Source organism: Trachypithecus francoisi, unplaced genomic scaffold (assembly GCF_009764315.1).
Source record: "Trachypithecus francoisi isolate TF-2019V2 unplaced genomic scaffold, Tfra_2.0 Lachesis_group18, whole genome shotgun sequence".
Taxonomy (NCBI): Eukaryota; Metazoa; Chordata; class Mammalia; order Primates; family Cercopithecidae; genus Trachypithecus; species Trachypithecus francoisi.
Genome location: NW_022681463.1, coordinates 13,071,957 through 13,092,974, shown reverse-complemented (window position 1 = coordinate 13,092,974; position 21,018 = coordinate 13,071,957). Strand labels below are relative to the sequence as shown.

Here is a 21,018-nt window from a genome sequence, read left to right as displayed (position 1 = left end):
ATCACCTTTCTTCCATTTTCCAGTAATTTTTTTCCTCATTTGCATTTGAGAACTCAACAGAATGGCCTTTAACATTCATATTGATATCAACATTCTTTTCATGATGATTTATGTATTCTCTGGAAAGATAGATAATTCTCCTTAGCTATTTTCTTTTCTTTCTGCGCCCTCACTCCAACTGCCTTTAACAAATACTTCACTGCAGTCTTGGCTTTTTCTAGCATACATCTCAAAATTTTTCCATCCTCTATCCATTGCCCACTTCTAAAGCCACTTATGCATGTTGAGGTATTTGTTGCATCAGCATCCCACTTCCTGGCACCCAAATTTGTGTTAGTCTTCTTGGGCTTCCATAACAAATTACCATAGACCAGGTGGTTTAAGCAACAGAAACTTATTTTCTCACAGTCCTGGAGGGTAGAATTATGAAACAAGCATGCCAGCAGCACACTTGGTCAGGCTCTGGTGGAAGCTCTCCTTCTCTCTGTGCTCTGGCATGGCCTTTCTTTGGAGCATGCGTGTGGAAAGAGAAGCAAGCTCTCTGGTGTCTTCTTATTGGGGCACTCATCTCATCATGAGGGATCCAGTCATATGATCTCATCTAACTGTAATTACAACGTATACATTTTGAGAGAACACAGATATTCAGTAAACAATAAGGACTTTGAAAAGCTCCAACATGTTTCTGAGAATCTAGAAGGCCACACACATGTGCAGGAAGTTGAGACACCTGAAAAGGTCTTAATTTTTTAACTCTTGCTGACCGTGAGTATCTGGGCAAGAGGAAATTAATGATAACAGAGTTTTCAACTGCCTACCAGTAAATTGAAGGCATGCACCTAACATACATGGAACTATCCAGGAAAGACTAGGAGAGTTGCTAGTTCAAGATATTAAGGAAATGCATGTCTAGTCATTAGCTGACAATTATGTTAACCAGTTACTACACATGAAAAACTATAGAGTTCGTACAGGAAAGTCATGAAACAAACAAAAAACAACAAAAACAAACAGAAACAATAGCAAACTGTGAAGAATGGGATCTGGTTTCCAGAGTTGCTACATTACATGATCCAAAATATTCAGTTTCAAAAAAATCATGATACATGTAAACAAACAGGGGAATATGGCCCCAAACCAAGGGGAAAAAAATCAGTGATGAATTTTTGTACCTGAAAAAGTCCATGCATTAGAATTCCTAGTCAAAAATTTGAAATAACTTTAAATTATAATTTAAAGCCATTATAATTATTTTCAAAGACCAAAAGTAAACCATGAATACAAATTTAAAGAAAAGACCAAAAGTAAACCATGAATACAAATTTAAAGAAAAACATGAGAATGATATATCGGCAAATAGATAACATCAACTTAAAATATAAATTATTTTAAAAATTGAAATTCTAGAGCACTAAGATACAATAATTGAAATAAACAATTTGCTATGGAGCCCTTTTCTATGTTACAAAATTAGCCAACTTTAATTGAGAGCTTAAAACATATTAAAATACATATTAAATACATATTAAAATGTATTGTAAATGCTTTTTTTTTCTTTTTTAAAAATTTAATTTTAAGTTCTGGGATGCATGTGCGGGATGCGCAGGTTTGTTACACAGGTAAATATGTGCCATGGTGGTTTGCTACACATATCAACCCATCACCTAGGTATTAAGCCCCACATGTATTCGCTATTTATCCTGATACTCTCCTTCCCGCTGCCCCCCTGACAGGTCCCAGTCCTGCTAGGGAGTATGTTGTTCCCCTGCTAGCGAGAATTAATTGCAAATTTTACTTGGCAGAATAAAGAATCAGTGAACTTGAATATAGGTCAATTGAGACTATCTAGTCTGTGGAATAAAAAGAAAAAATAATGAAGAAAACTGAACAAAGTCTTCAATGTCCCTGTCATGCTATCAAGTGTACCAATAGCCACATAATGAAAATGAAAACTTTAGAAGGGAAGTAAAAGAGAAAAACCAGAAAAAATATTTGAAGAAACAACGGCCAAAATTTTCAAAACTTCATTTGAAAATTATTAAACTGTACATAAAAGAAACTCAGAATGTATGTAAGATCAACTAAAATTATCCATGCCCAGACACATCATAAACAAATTGTTGTCAACAGTAAAAGATAAAAAGAGAATCTTGAACACAGTAATAGAGCAGTGGCTCATCACATACAGGGTCCTTGATAAGAGGAACAACTGATTTCTTATCAGAAACTATGGTTTCCAGAGGGCAATGGGATGACATACTCCAAGTACTGAAAGAAAAATACTGTCAAATAAGAATTCTGTAATTTTCAAAACTATTCTTCAAAAATGAAAAAAAAGTTAAGACATTGCCATATAAACAAACTGAAGTAAGTTGCCACTCATAAACCTACTCTATAAGAAATGCTAAACAGAGTTGTTCGGTCTGAAAAGAAAGGATAATAGACAATAAATAAAACCCACATGAAGAAATATTAACAGCACCAGTAGACGTAACAATATAAATAAGCATAAGAAATAGTATTAATATACTCTTGGTTTGTAATTTTTGCCCTGTTTAGTTAAAAGGTAACTATACAAATCAACAACTATAAAATGGTGCTTATGGACTTATAATCTGTAAATATTTCTTCTTATAATGTGTAAGAGCACAAAGAAAGGGGAAAAAGTAGAGCTATGTAGCAGCAACATTTTGTATACCACTGACATTAAATTGGTATTGATCCAAACTAAATTGTTAAGATACTAGTTATAATCCTCAGAGCAACAATTAAAAAAAGAATGTAAAAATACAATTCAAGAACTATTAACATTAAGGGAATTAAAATATCATACTAGAAAACATCTATTTAGCATAAAGGAAGAAAATAATGGAAAAAGAAAGACACAAACAAAAAAAGACATATAGAACACATGTGCCTGGACAACATGGTGAAACCCCATCTGTACAAAATTACAAAAATTAGTTGAGCATGGTGGCTAATTGGAGGCTGAGGCTGGAGGATCTCTTAAGCCCAGGAAGCAGAGGTTGCAGTGAGCCAAGATCACACCACTGCATACAAGCCTGGGTGGCGCAGTGAGACCCTGTCTCAAAAAAAAAAAACCCAAATCAAAACAACAATTTAAAAAAACCCACATGTGGCAAAATGGCAGATGTAAAGCTTACTTTATCGGTAATTATATTAACACGGAACATTACATTTGGATAATGATTTTTCTGATTAAATTTGTTGCAGACAGACAGAAGACAGAATTAGATCAGTATTGAGATTACAAAGTGGCATTAGCAACAAGCAAGGAATTGAATCCACAAATGTCTCTTTGGAGAGAGGAAGCAGGATGTATGTGTCACCTCTTAATAGATTCATTAGGATAAACTAAACAGCATGTTCAAAAAGTTTATAGGATTGGCAAATAATGTTTTGGTGAAGTCATTAGAAGCCATACAATGGCTATTATGATGATAATTTACAGCCGTGACAATCGTCTAGACAAGAACATTAAGACATTACTGGTTCCAATTTTAATTTGAAACAAAGCTAACCGTATCATATTAAGTGCCCTGGTCTTGTGGCCTCCAGCCACTGGGTGAAAATGTTAACTTCATTTCCTATTTTTCCCAGAACAGCTGACAGAAGTAGGCAGGGGTAGGAGAAAGGAATGAGTCAATTGTAAAGAAATTTGGATTCAAGCAAAAAAGCCTCAGGAAAGAAAAAATATCCTTCCTGCTGCAGCAATGTTATCCCAACAGCGGGGTTCTCCGTTTGCCTGGTACTAAAGGACATCTGATAAACAGCCTCTGGTAAAGAAAAATGTAGTGGTTTATCTTTTTTGAAATTTTATTTTTCATTGACCAATAATAATTGTATTTATTTAAAGCATACAAGGTGATGTTTTGATATATGTTCACAATGTGGAATGATTAAATCAGACTAACAAATTCATCACCTCACATATAATTTTTGTGGCAAAAACATGTCAAATCTACTCTTTTAGCAATTATGAAATACGTAATGCATTAGTATTTATTATAATCACCATTTTGTGTGGAAGATCACTACAGGTTACTGTTCCTGTCTACCAGAAACTTTGTACCGTTTGATCAACATCTACCCCTTTTCCATTCATCCCCCTCCGTCAGGCCCTTTTCAGAGATAAATCACTGGTGGAGACTAGAATGATTGTTACCGGTGGTTTATTTTTGAAAAGAGTCCACACCTGTGTCCAGATTTTGTTTTTTTTTTTTTTCTGCTCTTACAATGCAAACTTAAAGCAAGATGGACTCTACTGGTCTTAATGATGAGGAGAGAAATTAGAAAGGAAAGACCTATTTCTGTGAGTGGTATCTGCTAGGATGGGTTCTCAGGACACAGTTACAGGCATTCCATTGTAAGAACAGGTATTCATTTACATTTGATGAATGTACAAATCAACCACCTATTGAGGTTTTATTATACTCTCTCCAAGCCAATGACTTCTTCACATTTCTCCTTTTGGTCCTTCTAAAGTGGATATCAGGTCAAAGTATGAGGGGGTGCATTTCAGAATCATGAGTAGGAAACAATTTCAAGACCCAGAGCCTAACCCCTTTACCAGCACCAAGTGCTACTGCCCTAGACCCAGGGGTACACTGGAGGGTATCCTAGCCTGAAAAGCACAAATTGAGCTCTAGGTGGGGCTCTTGCTTTTCCTGAGACCTTGGCCAACTCACTCAACTTTCCTGACTCTGTTTCTTTACCTTAAAAAGGAGGAAGATGAACTGGTTGAGCTCTCTTGCATCTTTAAAATTCGGCGATTTTAGATGCCCCTATCATATAAAATAAATCTCTCAATTCCTTTAAAATAAATATATTTATGCATAAATAATTATATATTTATACATAATAAAGCCATAAATACAAATATCAATATATTTACACATATATAGATACATATTGATATCCTGTATATGTAATTATATATACATAGGGAACATAACACATATATAGATATACATATGCTATATAAGCAAAATATATTATGATAAAAGTGTTTTGAAGCAGTCCCCAACAGCCCATCCTAAGTAGTTTTAGATCGTTACACAATTATTTCAGGGTCTCAGAATCAAAACACAGAAAAGCCTCATGGTACACAGTAGCCCACTCCTGGTTTGAGGTGGCATTATTCAATGAGAAACCTCTAATTAGAGGGCAATCAATATTTTGAAACATGCTGTCTGAGTAGAAATAGCCTCAGAAATGACGGCGAAGCAACAACCGTTTATTCTTTCACTCTCTAGCCATCGTCCTCTTCTAACTGGGCACCGACTCTTTCCTCCTCTCCCAGCTTTCTCCTTCCCCTGCCCGCCCTGGCACAGAGTTGTCGTCTTCTGACTCTGGAATTCCCTTCCAATGTGCTGTTTCTGTACCTCATCTCTTGGAGGTAGATGTTGCAGTGGCAGCCTCAAACAGGGATACTTTTTTAGGCACCATCAGAAGCCACGGCACAGTGCTAGGCAAGAATCAGAGGAATAAAACACGATCTCCTGGAGCTGACCGTCCAGTTGTCTCAACTGGAAAAGGAAGTTAGACCACAGTGGTATGCAAAGTGTATTCCGACTAGAATTCTCAGACAAATGAATGCACACCAATGCAAAATATAACACATTCATTTTAACTGTAGCCTTCTAGAGAGGATGATCTAGCCATTGAGTAAAGATTTCAGGCAGGTGGGCCTTTCTGTTTCCACTGAAACTATACTCTATTGGCAGCCGCCTAATCTTAAAATTGCCTTTAGGAAGCCGTAGGAGACTGAATTGGAAAATGCAGCCAGGCAACTTATGGGAAAATTGAGCAGATTGTCCTTCTGAGTAAGGAGACAGGGGTGTAGTAAAGTCAGTCCTCCTTCTAAAGACCAGAGAAAATTTCTGTTCAAGCTGATAAACTCTGTATCCTTTTGGACTTTGTAAATACTGCACTTGGAATTGACTATCATTTAAATATTGAAATTAAAATCTGCCAAAGTTATTTGATTAGTCAGAAGCTTTAAAGATTCATTAAAATACCAACCCTGTGGGATGAGGGGAGCCTCCCTGCTTATTCAATGCATCCCTCATGTGGTATCTCTGACATGGCTTATAGACATCCTTAGCTGTTCCAAAGGGATCAAATGTTTATGTTCCTGGAACAAATGGAAAGTGCTTACTCCTCACTCTTTGTCAAACTCTAAAAATACCACTGCCTTGGTGAAACCCCAAATTATCCTTATGTCTAAATGTCACAATGATGATGAAGGTCTTGAAATTTACGAGGAACTGGCTTAAGCTGATATAAATCAGAACCTGAAACACTATTATTTCATTATTACAAATACTTTAAAGTTTGTAAAGATGTGTAGGTGGTTCTTAGTTTTATCACCTTTGCTGTGAGTCACTAATATTGCTTCATAGTGGAAATTGTCCATTGAAACTAAAATAAATCTTGTCCACAGAGAAGGCTGGTATTGGTTGCTTTTTAGTTAAAACAGTATAGAGCCTTGATTTAATAGAGTGTTTGTCTTTCTTTTTTTTTTTTTTTTTTTTTTTTTGAGGCGGAGTCTCGCTCTGTCGCCCGGACTGGAGTGCAGTGGCCAGATCTCAGCTCACTGCAAGCTCCGCCTCCCGGGTTTCCGCCATTCTCCTGCCTCAGCCTCCCGAGTAGCTGGGACTACAGGCGCCCGCCACCTCGCCCGGCTAGTTTTTGTATTTTTAGTAGAGACGGGGTTTCACCGTATTAGCCAGGATGGTCTCGATCTCCTGACCTCGTGATCCGCCCGTCTCGGCCTCCCAAAGTGCTGGGATTACAGGCTTGAGCCACCGCGCCCGGCCAAGTGTTTGTCTTTCTTCTGAGGAATTACAACATGTTCATACAATATATTATCTTTTTATATCTTTCCTTCTACCACTTTATCTGTAATACTAGTATAACTAGCTAACATTTAATGAATGATTTCTAAATGCTAGATGGTGAGTGAAAGTGGCTTTCTATGGATTATTTATCTTCAGAACAACCCCATGAGGCAGGTACTTTTGTGACTTGATGAAAATAAACAACTTGATTAGGTAGCAAACCTAGTTAGTCGTGGAGCTAGAAACCCAGTCTTTGACACTGGACTACGTGAATTCATTACAAAGCCTTTCCAATGGGTCCATCTACCCAGCCTCTTCTTTTTCATATTTTCCCATAGGCGTTTTCTGTTTGGAGAGTACAAAAGTCCTCTAACCCACTTCTCTGACCCCATGCTGTAACCCACTCCACAGCCAGTCTACACCCTAATCTCATGCCCTACATTATATTCACTCATGCAATCCAATCCTTCAGAAAAATCAAAACTTACACATCCTTCACACTCACAAATTATTCTTTCTCAGTGTGCCACATGCCAGACTTTACAGCATGTTTCTCTCCCTATCTGAGACTCCTTCTTCTTCTGTACCTCAAGCCCACTTCCTCCAAGTAAGCTTTCCATAGCACTTACTGGGCACATTACACTTCGGGGATGCACCCTTGTCCTGAATTAAGAAAATAATGTATGCTGCAACAGAAAGATCACAGGGCTTACAATCCTGTTTTACTTGCAATTTTACTTAACATCATGTAGGTTCAGTGTCGTCATCTGTGATGTGGAGTCATTACTATCTGCCGCATAGGGTTGCTAATAGGGATTAAATGAAATTGTGAAGGCACACATATATATGCACACATACCAATATATGTATATATTTATGTGCATATACTTTCATATATGTAGAATTTCATTTAATCCTTATGTTATATTTATGCATGAATATATGTGCATTTATATACATATATATAAAATTTTGTAGACCCACATATAATAAATTTGAAAACTATAAAATGCTCTAAAGCGGTAAACAATCATTACTGTTGCTAAACTGGTTTATTATGTATGTATATTTTGTTTCCTCAACTACATTTTTCATTCCTAAAGGACAGCAATTCTTTTCATTTATATCTCTCTTTCTCAGATTCTAGCACAGTGCTATATACCATAAAAAATGCTCCCCAAATATGTGAGTAAGAATATTCCCAAGACTTCTAGGGAGAAATCATGATTCCCATGTTCTATGTTAGAAAAATGAAAAATGTCAAGGCAAGAAAGTGGCCAGTCAACCAGCTATTGGCAAATGCAGATCTTCTAATTCCAATTTGAGGTTTTTTTGTTTGTTTGTTTTTGTTTGTTTTAACCAGGCTGTTCTGTCAGCTTTTTCCTTAATAAATCGGACTTCATTTTTACTAATGACAGTCAGAGACTGTACTTACTATTTATGGGCAGCACCAAGTAGGTGGAGTGTCAACTTCATTTGGAGGGTGTCATTGCAATGAAAAAACACCCTGACAACTTGAAGATGTGGGCAGATATAAACAACAGCATTGAGGCAGTGGCTCATGCCTGTAATCCCAGCTCTTAGGGACAACAAGGCGGGCGGATCACGAGGTCAGGAGATCGAAACCATCCTGGCTAACATGGTGAAACCCTGTCTCTACTAAAACTACAAAAAAAAATTAGCCGGGCATGGTGGAGGGCGCCTGGAGTCCCAGCTACTCGGGAGGCTGAGGCAGGAGAATGGCATGAACCCAGGAGGCAGAGCTTGCTTGAACTGAGATCGCACCACTGCACTTCAGCCAGGGTGACAGAGTGAAGACTCCATCTCAAAAAAAAAAAAAAAAAAAAAAGACTAATGTCTTCTTTATCAAAAGTCTCCTTCAAACAGTTTGAAATGAGAATGCTAAAATTTAAGATCTAGTGGGCATTCTCCTCAAACTACTTCACATTATTTAGTTTCCTTTGAATCCACCTCTACTTTAGGATTCCCCAACATGACAAGTGAAGACAACATGGAGAAAGCTGCAGGAGAATAATAAAGGTGCCAAGGGATTTGTAAAATCTATCAGTGAACATGTAGAGTTCACAGGAAAAGAGAAAGAGAAATGCCCTTAGCGTACAAAGGAAAGCAGCTACCTTCTGTTTTCAAATCCCCCCAAAATGATTATAAATTCCCTAAGAATAGGGATTGGCTGAAAAAATTCTCTGAGGTATGATTCACAAATTTAATTCTTCTGTTGTTTCACTGAAAATCATTTCCAGGGCAGATAATGAAATCTCTTTTGAACACGTGCATTTGATTCTTTAGCAAGATTTTAGAAGATGCAGAACCTTACTTAGATGGTCCAGAGGTTGAATGATGAGCTACTGAGCATGACGTATAAGACAAGGTGAAGAAGATAGCAGAGGGAAATATTTGGAAAAAAATATTAATCTGACACTGTTGTGATCCTGAAGCTGAAGAGAATACTGAGGGACAAATTTCCTCTGGAGAGAGGCAGGGATTGAAAACTAAAGAATAATGCTTCCCTGTTTCTGTTACTGGGGGATGGACAATATGACCAGAAAGACAATGTACCTCCCTGATGTGGTTTGGACCTGTGTTCCTTCCCAAATCTCATGTTGGATTATAATCCCCAGTGTTGGAAGTGGGGCCTGGTGGGAGGTGATAGGATCATGAATGGTTTAGCACCATCTTCCCTTGGTACTGTGTAGTAAGTGAGCTCCCATGAGATCTGGTTGTTTACAAGTGTGTGGCACCTCCCCTAATCTCTCTTCCTCCTGCTCCTGCCATGTGAAGTGCTGGCTCCCCCTTTGCCTTCGCCACAACTGTAAGTTCCCTGAGGCCTCCCCAGAAGCAGATGCTGCCACGCTTCCTTTACAGCCTGCGAAATCATAAGCCAGTTAAACTTCTTTTGTTTATAAGTTATCCAGTCTTCGGCATTTCTTTACAGCAATGCAAAAATGGACTAATACACTCCCATAAGCCAGGGCCCAAGAAAGATGATCATGATCGGGGAACAGTCAGTTAGTGCCAAGGGCCTATAAGGAGGCAGCCATTGATGAGAAGTAATATGGAAGTTGATAACACTAGTTCTCATTCCCCTGCACAAAAAGGAGACCCATGAACAGGAAGCAAGGCTATGATTCTACAGAGAGAGAAGGTGATAAGTGAGGGTGATGTCCAGGGCAGAAGTAGGAATTACAGAACATTTTGAATCACCACTAGCCTGTTCATATTATACAGAAAACATTCGGTTTGTGCCAGATGATATCCTGCTGTACTGCAGGAAAAAGTCCTTTGCAGTTGTTTCACAGAATTAAACTTTCTCATCTTAGCAGTATGCCTGTTGCTACCTTTTGAAGCCTCATAATGAGAACATTCTCATCTTAGAAAAGGTCTGACCTAGTGTGCTTAGAGTTATTGTTTTTCACTTTTTATTCCAGACCTTCAAAAGCATTTGCAGAGAAGTGCTATCCCTACGTAGTAGAAAATTTGGTAAAATCTCCTTTTCTGAGTTCCATGGCATTATTCTGACCACCAGAAAGAAAAGGGCTCAGACTTAGAATACTGCAGTGCTGCTGTGCTTTTAATGCCCCATCCAAAACTCTCAAAGAAGTGGAGAATGGGCAAAGGAGCCCACAAGCCTCGGTACTGGTGCTCAGGAGGCAGTGCTGTCCAAACCTTCAGTCTTAGTGTAGATAACTAATAACCAGATCAGATTTACCAAAGTCCCTCCAAGGCAGAGATAGGCATGGAAGACAGGAAACCCTATTCCAGCAGCACTATGAAGAGCCACAGCCACCATCATGTAAAGCACAGGGCAAATTCTACTCCAGTTCAATGTTTTATCACAGTATATGTTTTTCTTTGTTTTGATAGCAGTATATTTGTCTTCTTAATTATCTTTTATTTATGTAAATACTGTAATAAATTAGTTTGCATCTCCCAAGTGCATATCAACAACTAATTAAAGGTCAGTCCCTCAAAAGACAAAAGAGAATCTGCTTTGTAAATACACAGTCATAAATCTCTTGAACTAAGTGATGTATATGAAGACTTTTGTTATAATTTTTATAAGAAAGAATAAAATCCTGAATAACCCTAGAAAGATATTAGAGCAACTATAGAACTATTGCCTCTGGGGAGAGGCACAGGATGGCCCAAGAACAGGCATGCACAGAGCCTTTTCCCTAGGAACCTGTAGTTCTAATTTAGTACAATGCATCTACGCCCTCTTTGAAAGTAAATTACATAATTTCTTGATTTTATTACAAAATGAGACCAATAAGAGTACATTAGTGAAATGTAATTATGTTTTATTATATTTAAAGTCTAGAATATTCCTATCTGGAAAACTTTTATTAAGGAAAAATACAATTTTATTGAAACAGTTAATTTTAAACATTGTTCCACTTTGCTTTTAAGTGTACTTCCTGAAGTCTAATTTTTTATTATGGAATAAAGTTACAATCCTCATTTTTTTCTTCCAATTAACACACGTTTTGACACCAATTTGCATTAGGACAGATACAATTTAATGTAATGAGACCATGCACCCCTTTCCCCATTAAAGTTGGACTGTATGATTGGAAACAACCGCTAATTAAAGCCTAATTGTTACCTTTTGTGCCCTGTTCACTTAATTAGATAAGTGGCTTCTGACAGAACAACTAGTTTATGCTCAGTGGGAAAGTGTATATGACCAGGTGCTGTAGATGGTCAAGGTCTCCATTCTTGCAGAATAACATGGATTTTACGTTTCTGCTCCAATTAAAACTTTCAGTTACCACAGTGGAAACTGAATTCATGGCAACAATATCCAAAATTGTGATTTGAATCAGCTTCAGATTCGGGCAGGTTTTACAGGACCCAGGTAAACTGGGAGGTAGGTAGTGTTTCTGTTCAGCACACTGCTGTCTGACCCACTTCAGCCAAGCTTGTCTGAGCCTCCAGCATAGGTGATGGTTGCTCAAAAACTGCTTCTCTTCATTCCATTTAGTTCAATTTTCCCAGGAGGAAATACACACACACTCCCTCATACTCCTCTTCTCCCATCTCAGATCTAAGCTACAATTTGGGCTGTATAAACTGGACAACCTCATCCGCCACCCAGTGTAACCACACCTCTCTGTGCCAAACCTCACTTTAGTGGCCAGGAAAGCAGAGAAGGCAGGCCAGAGTGAGTTGGGCATGGCCCATATATGTGGTTGCTGCAGGTTCAAACATTTTTATGTAATTTTGGGCAAGGATATTTTGTTTTATTTTTTATTTTATTTTATTTTATTTTACTTTATTTTACTTTGTTTTTTGAGACAGAGTCTTGCTCTGTCACCCAGGCTGGAGTATAGTGGCACAATCGTGGCTCAGTGCAAACTCTGCCTCCCGGGTCCAAGCAGTTCTTCTGCCTCAGCCTCCCAAGTAGCTGGAATTACGGCGTGCACCACCACGCTTGGCTAATTTTTATATTTTTCGTAGAGATGGGGTTTCACCACGTTGGCCAGGCTGGTCTCCAACTCCTGACCTTGTAATCCTCCCACCTCAGTTTCCCAAAGTGCTAGGACTGGTGCAAGGATCTTTATAATAAAATTAAGGCAGGAAAAGGACAAATGGCCAAGATGATTATATCACAGAGTATAAGATTAAAGCTATGGCAACACGAGGAGATAAAGTAGACAATGTGGGGGCATTCTACGAAAAGAGATAAAATGTCTTGGTACAAGTTATGTTGATTTTGTACTTCAGGGGAAAACTGACGCAAATCAGAGTACAGGTATTTTCCTTATCTCTACACCTCCACTTGGCCCCATCTTGAAGACAGCTTTCTTCTCTCCTGCTTATTCTGAGAATAGCTTTCTTCTCCCTTGCTTACAGAGCCAGCCGAAACTGAGAGAAGAAGGGCTTTGGCACATGGCATTAGGTGTGTATGTATGTGTGCGCATATGAATGCCATGTACTAACTTGAGAATTATTTAACTTCTATGAATTTTGGTTTTTCCATTTATAAAATAGAGAATATTTCTAATATTGACCTTACAAAACTGATATAAAGTCTACATGAGATGATGCACATGGAATGCTTATCATAAAACAAGGCACACACACACTCAAAAAAAAACCCAATAGTAATTATTACTATTATTATAGTCAATATATAATAATTGGACTTGGTTGGAATGGAAACAAAGCATTTAACTAAAATACCCGCAGGCATTGTACGTGGGCATTAGACATTCTACATGTCATAGATATTGTGCTATGGGAGATACAAAGTATAACGTGTGGTCCCTGATCTCAATTTGCCTTCAAGGGTCAGAGGGGGAGGAATTAATAAACCACAGGAAGAAATTGATAACCTGGAATATATTCTCCAAAGGGAAAGAGGTCTCCAAATGGGAGATACTAGACTGGATGGGTATAAACTGCCTTCATAAAGGGAAAAGAAACATGAAAGCATTTTGCCATCTCTCCCCCTAGAAAGGTTGAGAGACAAAAACAAAAAAACCTCCATAAATAAATGGTTTAAACTTCCCTCGTAATCCAGTGTGTCTACAAGTAAAAAAGTAGGAGCCCCTATTCAAAATGGGAAGTGGAAAATGGGTCAGGCAAACAGCGACTCACACACTCCTAGTGGAAGCCATGAGGAGCATCACACACTAGACTATGCAGCCGTGAGGAGCATCACACACTAGACTATCCAGCTGCGGTGATGTGGACCAGTCACTGGGACTTGGCTTCCATAAGAAAGTAGCTCAAGAAGCTCCCTGTGGTGAAAAAATGCCATCGATTACAGCTACTAGGGTTACAGGTAAACTCATTTAGGGGTTGGAATGGAAACAAAGCCTTTAACTAATTCATACTAGTCAACTTTCAAACACACACACACTCACACACACACACACACACACCCTACATGCTATTTGTTTTTTTTCAGAGGACCTTTTCAGAGCAAGTTGGGTATGCAGTAAAAATCTCATTCCTCAATGCATAGGAATACTGATGCCATGAATTCTATGCAGCTCCCACAGCCTCTCTGGTTTCCTAGGGTCCTACTCTGACCAATTCAGATGCACAGTTTTGTGAGCTAATAATAAATAAATAAGCCACAGCACTTAAAATGAAAAAAAAAAAAAAAACTTCCTTAAAATTATATTATTATCAGTCCCAGTGCAGTGGCTCATGCCTATAATCCCAGCACTTTGGGAGGCCGAGGCAGGCAGATAACTGAAGGTCAGGAGTTCGAGACCAGCCTGGCCAAAATGGTGAAAACCTGTCTCCACCAAAAAAATACAAAATTAGCCAGGCATGGTGATGTGCACATGTAGTCCCAGCTACTCATGAAGTTGAGGCGGGAGGATCACTTGAATCCAGGAGGTGGAGGTTACAGTGAGCCCAGATTGCACCACTGCACTCCAGCCTGAGCAACAGAGTGAGAACTTGTCTCAAAAAATATATATTGTTATCAAATTAAAGTGTTTTGAAGGTGTTTGCAGAAACAACAGATGAGAGAGCTCAGTGTGAAAATATCACATGAATCAATAGGAATTTGAATTATCTTGAATCCTTTGAATGTCATGCCATTGCATCCGACAAGCTAAATATTTTAATCAGGTGAAAATTAGTGCATCATTTTATCAGGTATAAAGCCAAATATTTGGGGCAGTATCTCATCCTAAATCACACCACTGACTACCTATATGTCAATAATTTGTAAAAGGTTGTATTGGATAAAATGGTCAGAAACAAATTTTCCCCTCCTGGTCAGGTGCAGTGGCTCATGCCTGTAATCCCCACACTTTGGGAGGCTGAGGCAGGCAGATCGCAAGGTCAAGAGTTTGAGACCAGTCTGCCAGCATGGTGAAACCCCATCTCTACTAAAAATACAAAAATTAGCTGGGCATGGTGGCATATGGCCGTAATACCAGCTACTCCAGAGGCTGAGGCAGGAAAATCGCTTGAATCCAGGAGGTGGAGGTTGCAGTCAGCTGAGATCATGCCACTGCACTCCAGCCTGGGAGACACAGCGAGACTTCATCTCAAAAAAAAAAAAAAAAAAAAAATCCCCTCCAAACCTTTAGATTTAACATTTTCTCAATTCAGTTAATGCAAGGACCTATGAGAAGCCATTTTACACCTCAAAGTTTCTAAACTCAGGGAAATTGACAAAAAACAGTCATCAAAGAAAGCCATGTTTATAAACAAGCAAAATAACTTAGCAAATTTTTTCAAAAAACAAATGAAGGGGAGAGTCAAAGTATCTGAAAAGCATTTTAAAAATGCTAGTCTGGAAAAAAAAATAACAAGGACATTTTAACAAATTTTGCAACATCTGTCCTTGAGAAAAAAGGGTCTGTTTCATTAAAATAATAATAATAATAATAATAATAATGTTTATAGACCTAGAAGGTCTTTCAAACATAACAGCCTAAAATGAAAGCTTTGAAGGTGAAAATAAAGTGCATATAGGATTTTCAAAAATGTCTGTGCTGAATGTTTGACATCACCTAGCTCAAACATTGCATTTTTCTAATTACAATAGTGAAGTTCAAAGAGGTTAAATGATCTGTTCATAGTTGCACAGTGAACCAGTGATTTTTCTTACCCAATGATAGAAGAAGCCATTTCCTCCATCTATACTACATTCCACTAAATCACATCAGCTCAGAAATCTATAGAGTTCACAAAAATTTTAGTGGGATTGTGCCTTTGATTTATAGAGGAAAAAAATGTGTTTTTTTTCTATAATTTTCTCTAGGGACTCTCACTTCATTAAAACTTTAATTTCCAAGATAAGTTAGCCAATATCATTTCCAAGGTTAATATAACATTTGAAAAATGTAAGTCATCTCTCCTCATTCAACTAAGGCAACACATAGCCATCAAAAAGCAGTGACGGTGAGAGATTCACACAGGGAAAGACAGAATCACTCCACTCAAATCTGTTCTCCTTTTTCATCTAACCTGTAATCAGAAAGCAATGCTGGCAAGCCCTTTGGGATCCTGGAGTGTGGTAACACACACATCAAGTATCACTCATTTAAAAATAAAAGGCTTGATGTTCAGGAGCATTTGTGTTTGTTGTGTTGCTATATTTTGCTCTAATTTTCATCTCCCTGGAGTCAAAGTACACAGCATCACACTTCCATAAAAACAGTAATTAAAGCTTTTAAAATGTACATATTAGCAGATCACACACTCCTATCAGTTTATCTTGTGAATATCATAAATGCCATGCACACAACAGATGGAAATTGCATAAACAGAAAAATTCTGCATTATTCATGAACTGTAGTTTGCTTTTCCCTTAGCTCCATGCTACTAAGGAATATGTGTGCTTGTGTACATATTTCCTGTTAAAAACTACATCTTTAACTACAACATAGTTTGTGTTGAGGTATTTTAAATGTGAGGATTATTACATTTTAAAATGTGAGTATATTGCAGTTGAGTTTATCCTACCTTACACTTGGGAATGAAAGGAGATCATCCAAGACGTAACCGAAATATTATTGACTCATTAGTAAAAATCCAAAGAAAGTATTTGTCAAGGGTGGGTCATATTTTCAACAGCTGTCCCCCTGTTGAATATAGATATTTCATAGCACAAACAATACACAAAGATACTACCAAAAATAGCCACAATATATGAAATAGGCTCACTGTATTACTTCTACCCGAATCTAAAGATTCTTTTCACTCCCTTCAGCAGAATCACACTCCAAAAGTGAAATTTCTTGAATGGGGAATTTACAATGAGTTTCTTGGGAACAGACTTGGAGATGAAAACAGCTATGAGAGGTGCTCCCAAGAATATGCCTGCAAGGACGTGAGGAAGGCAGGACTGGGTGGAGGGGAAAGCTCAGTGGTTGCAACAGAAGCTTCAGGCCAATTCTACAAGGAGCTCTAGAGCTGAGCTGACCCTTCAGCTTTGTTTCCAGTTGGGTACTAAGTTCCTTATCTGGGTGACGGTTTCCAATGAAGCCCAAACCTTGGGGTATTTGTAATGAACCAAATCCTCCACTTTTGTGAAATCATGAATCCAGAAGGAGGCATTCTAGGCATATTATTTAGAATTTTGCAGGTTAGTATCAGAATAAATATAAACAGAAATGGTCAAAAACTGTTGGTGTCTGAAGCTGAGTGGGTGTGGTAGGTGAGAGACCTTTTCCTTGTTACGTATGTTCTTCATGAAGTTTGCATTTTCCGCACTATACAATAAATGAATGTACTTTTAAAAACGAAAGAAGATTTGTCCCAGTTGAAGCCAGGCATTTGTACCCCTGCACCAGCTAGCTAGACATGGCTGTAGACCTGCATGTTAACCTAGGGCCAGACAGGTCCCTTTGGCTGAGAGCATGAGAGCAATTCTCCAATGAGGGGCAGCTATAAGCCACCAGCTGCCCATTTTCTCAGCATCTGGGAATCATGCTTCTGACTTAAAGTAGGGAGCTAGGAAGAGTACCATAGTATCCCTACAAAGGGGATTGTAAATTGTAGCAAGCACCACCAATTACAATTTCAAGCTAGGGCAATCTTGCTTCAAACTTTTGACACCTACAATAGATTAAGGGTTTCTAGCCAATGAAAGGCAAGCACCTATTGAACAAAAGAGAGAATAAACAAATTTTTAATTAAAAACTGAGAAGACAGGAAAGACAAATATATCTTTTACTCATCAATTCATTTATAAAAACAATTGTTCTCAGCACTTAAAACTATAAAAAAATTAAAATACAATTAATATTGAGCCTTTTTCTCATTCTAGTAATAAGTAATGTTATCCCAGATGAGTAAACTAATTAAAAATTTTAAAGCCCATCTGTTTCACTAAGAGATGCATTTTAAAACAAATGTAGTTATGTTTATTGGTAACCTAAATCTAAAATTGTTATTTTTGATCAATGATCCTAATGAAAATCTAATGCAGATTTTTTTTTTTTTTTTTTTTTTTTAAGACAGAGTCTCACTCTGTCGCCCAGGCTGGAGTGCAGTGGTGCGATCTTGGCTCACTGCAAGCTCCGCCTCCCAGATTCACGCCATTCTCCTGACTCAGCCTCCTGAGTAACTGGGACTACAGGCGCCCGCCACCTCACCTGGCTAATATTTTTATTGTTGTATTTTTTAGTAGAGAGGGAGTTTCACCATGTTAGCCAGGATGGTCTCGATCTCCTGACCTCGTGATCCACCCATCTTGGCCTCGAGGTATGAAAGAGTAATCAATAAAAGCCTTTAAATTATAGACATGTTACTTTAAGTTCTGTGAAGAAAGTTAAATAGAAATATGAGTTGATAGAGGAAAGGAAAGGTTAGAAAAATTTCCATATGTTAAAGAAGAGATTATTTATGTATTTTTAAATGAATAGCAGTAATTAACAAATCACGGTAGTTTTCAGATATAATCATATACTCTTATAAGAGAGATGTACTATTTTTGTTTTAAAATGGAAATATTTACATTAAAAACTACATAATTGGGGACTGTAGTATTTAAATTTGTGATATAAATTTTAGGCTTCATTTTAAAATGTGCAGGGGACAGATAGGTTTCCAAAAATATTTTGGGGGTGGGTAGTGCAAAAGAAAACAGTTGACAGAGCACCTGTTTAAAGTCCCTTCCAACGTTTAGCTACTTATTGTTATAAATGGTGTGTTTTCCATGGCCCTGAAATTATTGTCTATCCAGAACCTTAGAACTACCAACAGAAACATGTTTAATTAAATGTCAAGAAAGATTTTAAGAACCCTACTCAGCATGGTAAAGAAACAAAAACTGATCACATTAAAATCATCAGGACAGAGAATATTCGAAAATGAGGGAGTTTCAAGGTAGAGAAAAATTCAACTCACCAAAATTCAGAAAGGCAAAATAGTACATTGTATTCAGTCAAAATAATTATAGTCTCAATTGTAGTGTAAGCTGAATGCAGTATTGATTTTATTGTCAAGAGGTAACTCTTGTCTCAGGCGGCGCACAACCTCTTGGGAGGAAAGACCCCTGGGTTCTCTCTTTTTTTGCAACCACTATGACCAGCTTTGTTTATTTCTCTTACTGCCCTCCTCCCTTTATTTTCATTTTTTTAATCTTTCTCTCTCTCTGCTTAAAGACCCCATCTTAGTAAAAAAGAAAATATTATAGTTATAATGCAAAAGGGAACAACACAAAAATCACTCATTATTTTACTAAGAACAAGAGACAGATTGGCCAAAATATACAGAAAGGAAGAGTTAATTAACAACACACTCTGGTCAGTCTCTTAAATCCCTGTATCTATTTTTATTCCAAAAAAATAAATATTAATAATAATATGTGTATGACTTACCCCATTCTTATCTAAGAAAACATTTTAAAGAACATTCTAAACAGCATTTGAAGAATGCCTTGCCCTACTGTAAACTTGCTTATTTCCCTCATCCTAATCAGAATTTATGTGCTCATATGATCTCTTTACTACTTTCAAAGATTATTTTTGCATCTTTCATTTTAGCTCAAAGTTAATCTGAACTTTGGTTCAATTACTTCCAAAACTTTTTGAAAGTTAGAATTAAGTGGGGGAAAAGCCAACAGACAATTTTTCCCTGCTTAATACATCTTTTGCCACTTGGCTGCAATAAACACACACTGGATCCTTGTGTGCCAGGAACCTGGTGGGCCCAGAGAAAGAGCTAGCTCTCAAATCTACTTCACATTTTAATTTTGTTCAGTACTTTTTTAATGAAATTTGGTTGCTCTTTTAAACTCTAACTCAAAAAGAGTTCAAGATCAGCGAAGTTACAAACGGCTTTATTCACACCCAGAATAATTTACCAAACAGAGCAGAGGAGCTGGGCGAGCACTCTAGATCACTTTTCATACATACGACCTCAATTCTGAGACTGACTTTTGCTACTAAAGCTTCTTGGTTCAATTTGACATGCATATAATTTTGCTCAATTTTTCTCATGTCAATCCTAAATTTCCGTTCTGTTAAGTCAAGCTCCCTGAGTTTGCTTAAATTTCCCTTTCACAGTTACTCAGTTGTTTTCCGAAAGAGCATTTAGGGCCCCTTCGTTTCCAGGTTTTCTCTCATTAGAGGACGTTAGGGAATAAACAGATGACCCTGATTCCAATTCCCCAACCAGTTCCACAACTGGTCTGTCCAAATAGGTGACCTTTATGCATTTTATTCCATACTAGTTCCCACTGACTTCCTTCTCTGCCGTCTCAAGCCTCCTTCAAAACTTTTCATTTGTTTATTGGTTTAATAGGACATGTTTTTTTAAACAACTAAGGTAGGTCAACCTGTTTCCCAGGCTATAAGCAAATGGAAAGAGAGTATTAACCTTGAGGATCACACAAATTCATCAAACACAGTAACGTCTAAAATGCAATAGTCCCAGAAACTTAACAAAGGGATCTCAAAGCATTCCTGAACTTGAATGCCCCCTGACCTCCACCCTTCACCGCCCACAGGAGAGCTCTGAGGGCACAGTGCTCCCTGGGCAGCACTGTCCCCCTTCTATTCTGTTCATTTCAGTATCTGCCTTTCTCTGCCTCCATCTTTAAGCTTCTGGAGGTGAGGAACCATATCTCCCCTCCCCTTCTCTTGGCAACTTCAGAGCTACAATTAATATACTCTGGGCACAGCTTTGGAGATTGAATGAAGAAAACAGGGAGTTATGATTCTAACATTATTATCAGATTAACAAGGACTAATCGAAAGAGTGACAATTGAGGAGGGCAAGTAACTATCTACCTCTTCAAAATTTAGAGATACCCTGACATTACAGCCATCTCAACGCATGTTATGAGTTGAATTGTGATGGGCTTCTACCAGCACCGTGAAGCATAGCTTACAAAAAGCCTTGCTCCAGTAGGAGTCTGTTCTCACCAGGCTGTATGCTGTAACAAAATCCAAATAGAGTCTGTGACTCCACTTCCCCACCCCCCCACAGTGCAAAACACTTAGCTTTCTACAAAAGGGACAGAAAAGTAAGCTGAATGCTGCCAGCTGTCAGCCTTTTTTACATACTGTTGCAACTTCCACTTTAAAAATTATACAACACCTTGAAAGAAATAATAACAAAGATGGAGATTTCTTCGAAAACAGCTCTAAAGCAGCCTTCTAAGCAGGAGATTCATGCCTGCAGCCAGCATTCGCCTGTCTGCCTTGCAATT

The 21,018-nt window shown here is 37.9% G+C and overlaps 1 protein-coding gene across 2 annotated transcripts in view; it reads right to left on the bottom strand.

Annotated features, from left to right (window-relative positions):
* The window catches only part of FGF14 (fibroblast growth factor 14), a 692,204-nt gene that overhangs the window by 479,169 nt on the left and 192,017 nt on the right, over positions 1-21,018 (bottom strand). The gene's annotated exons all lie outside the window — the stretch shown is intronic.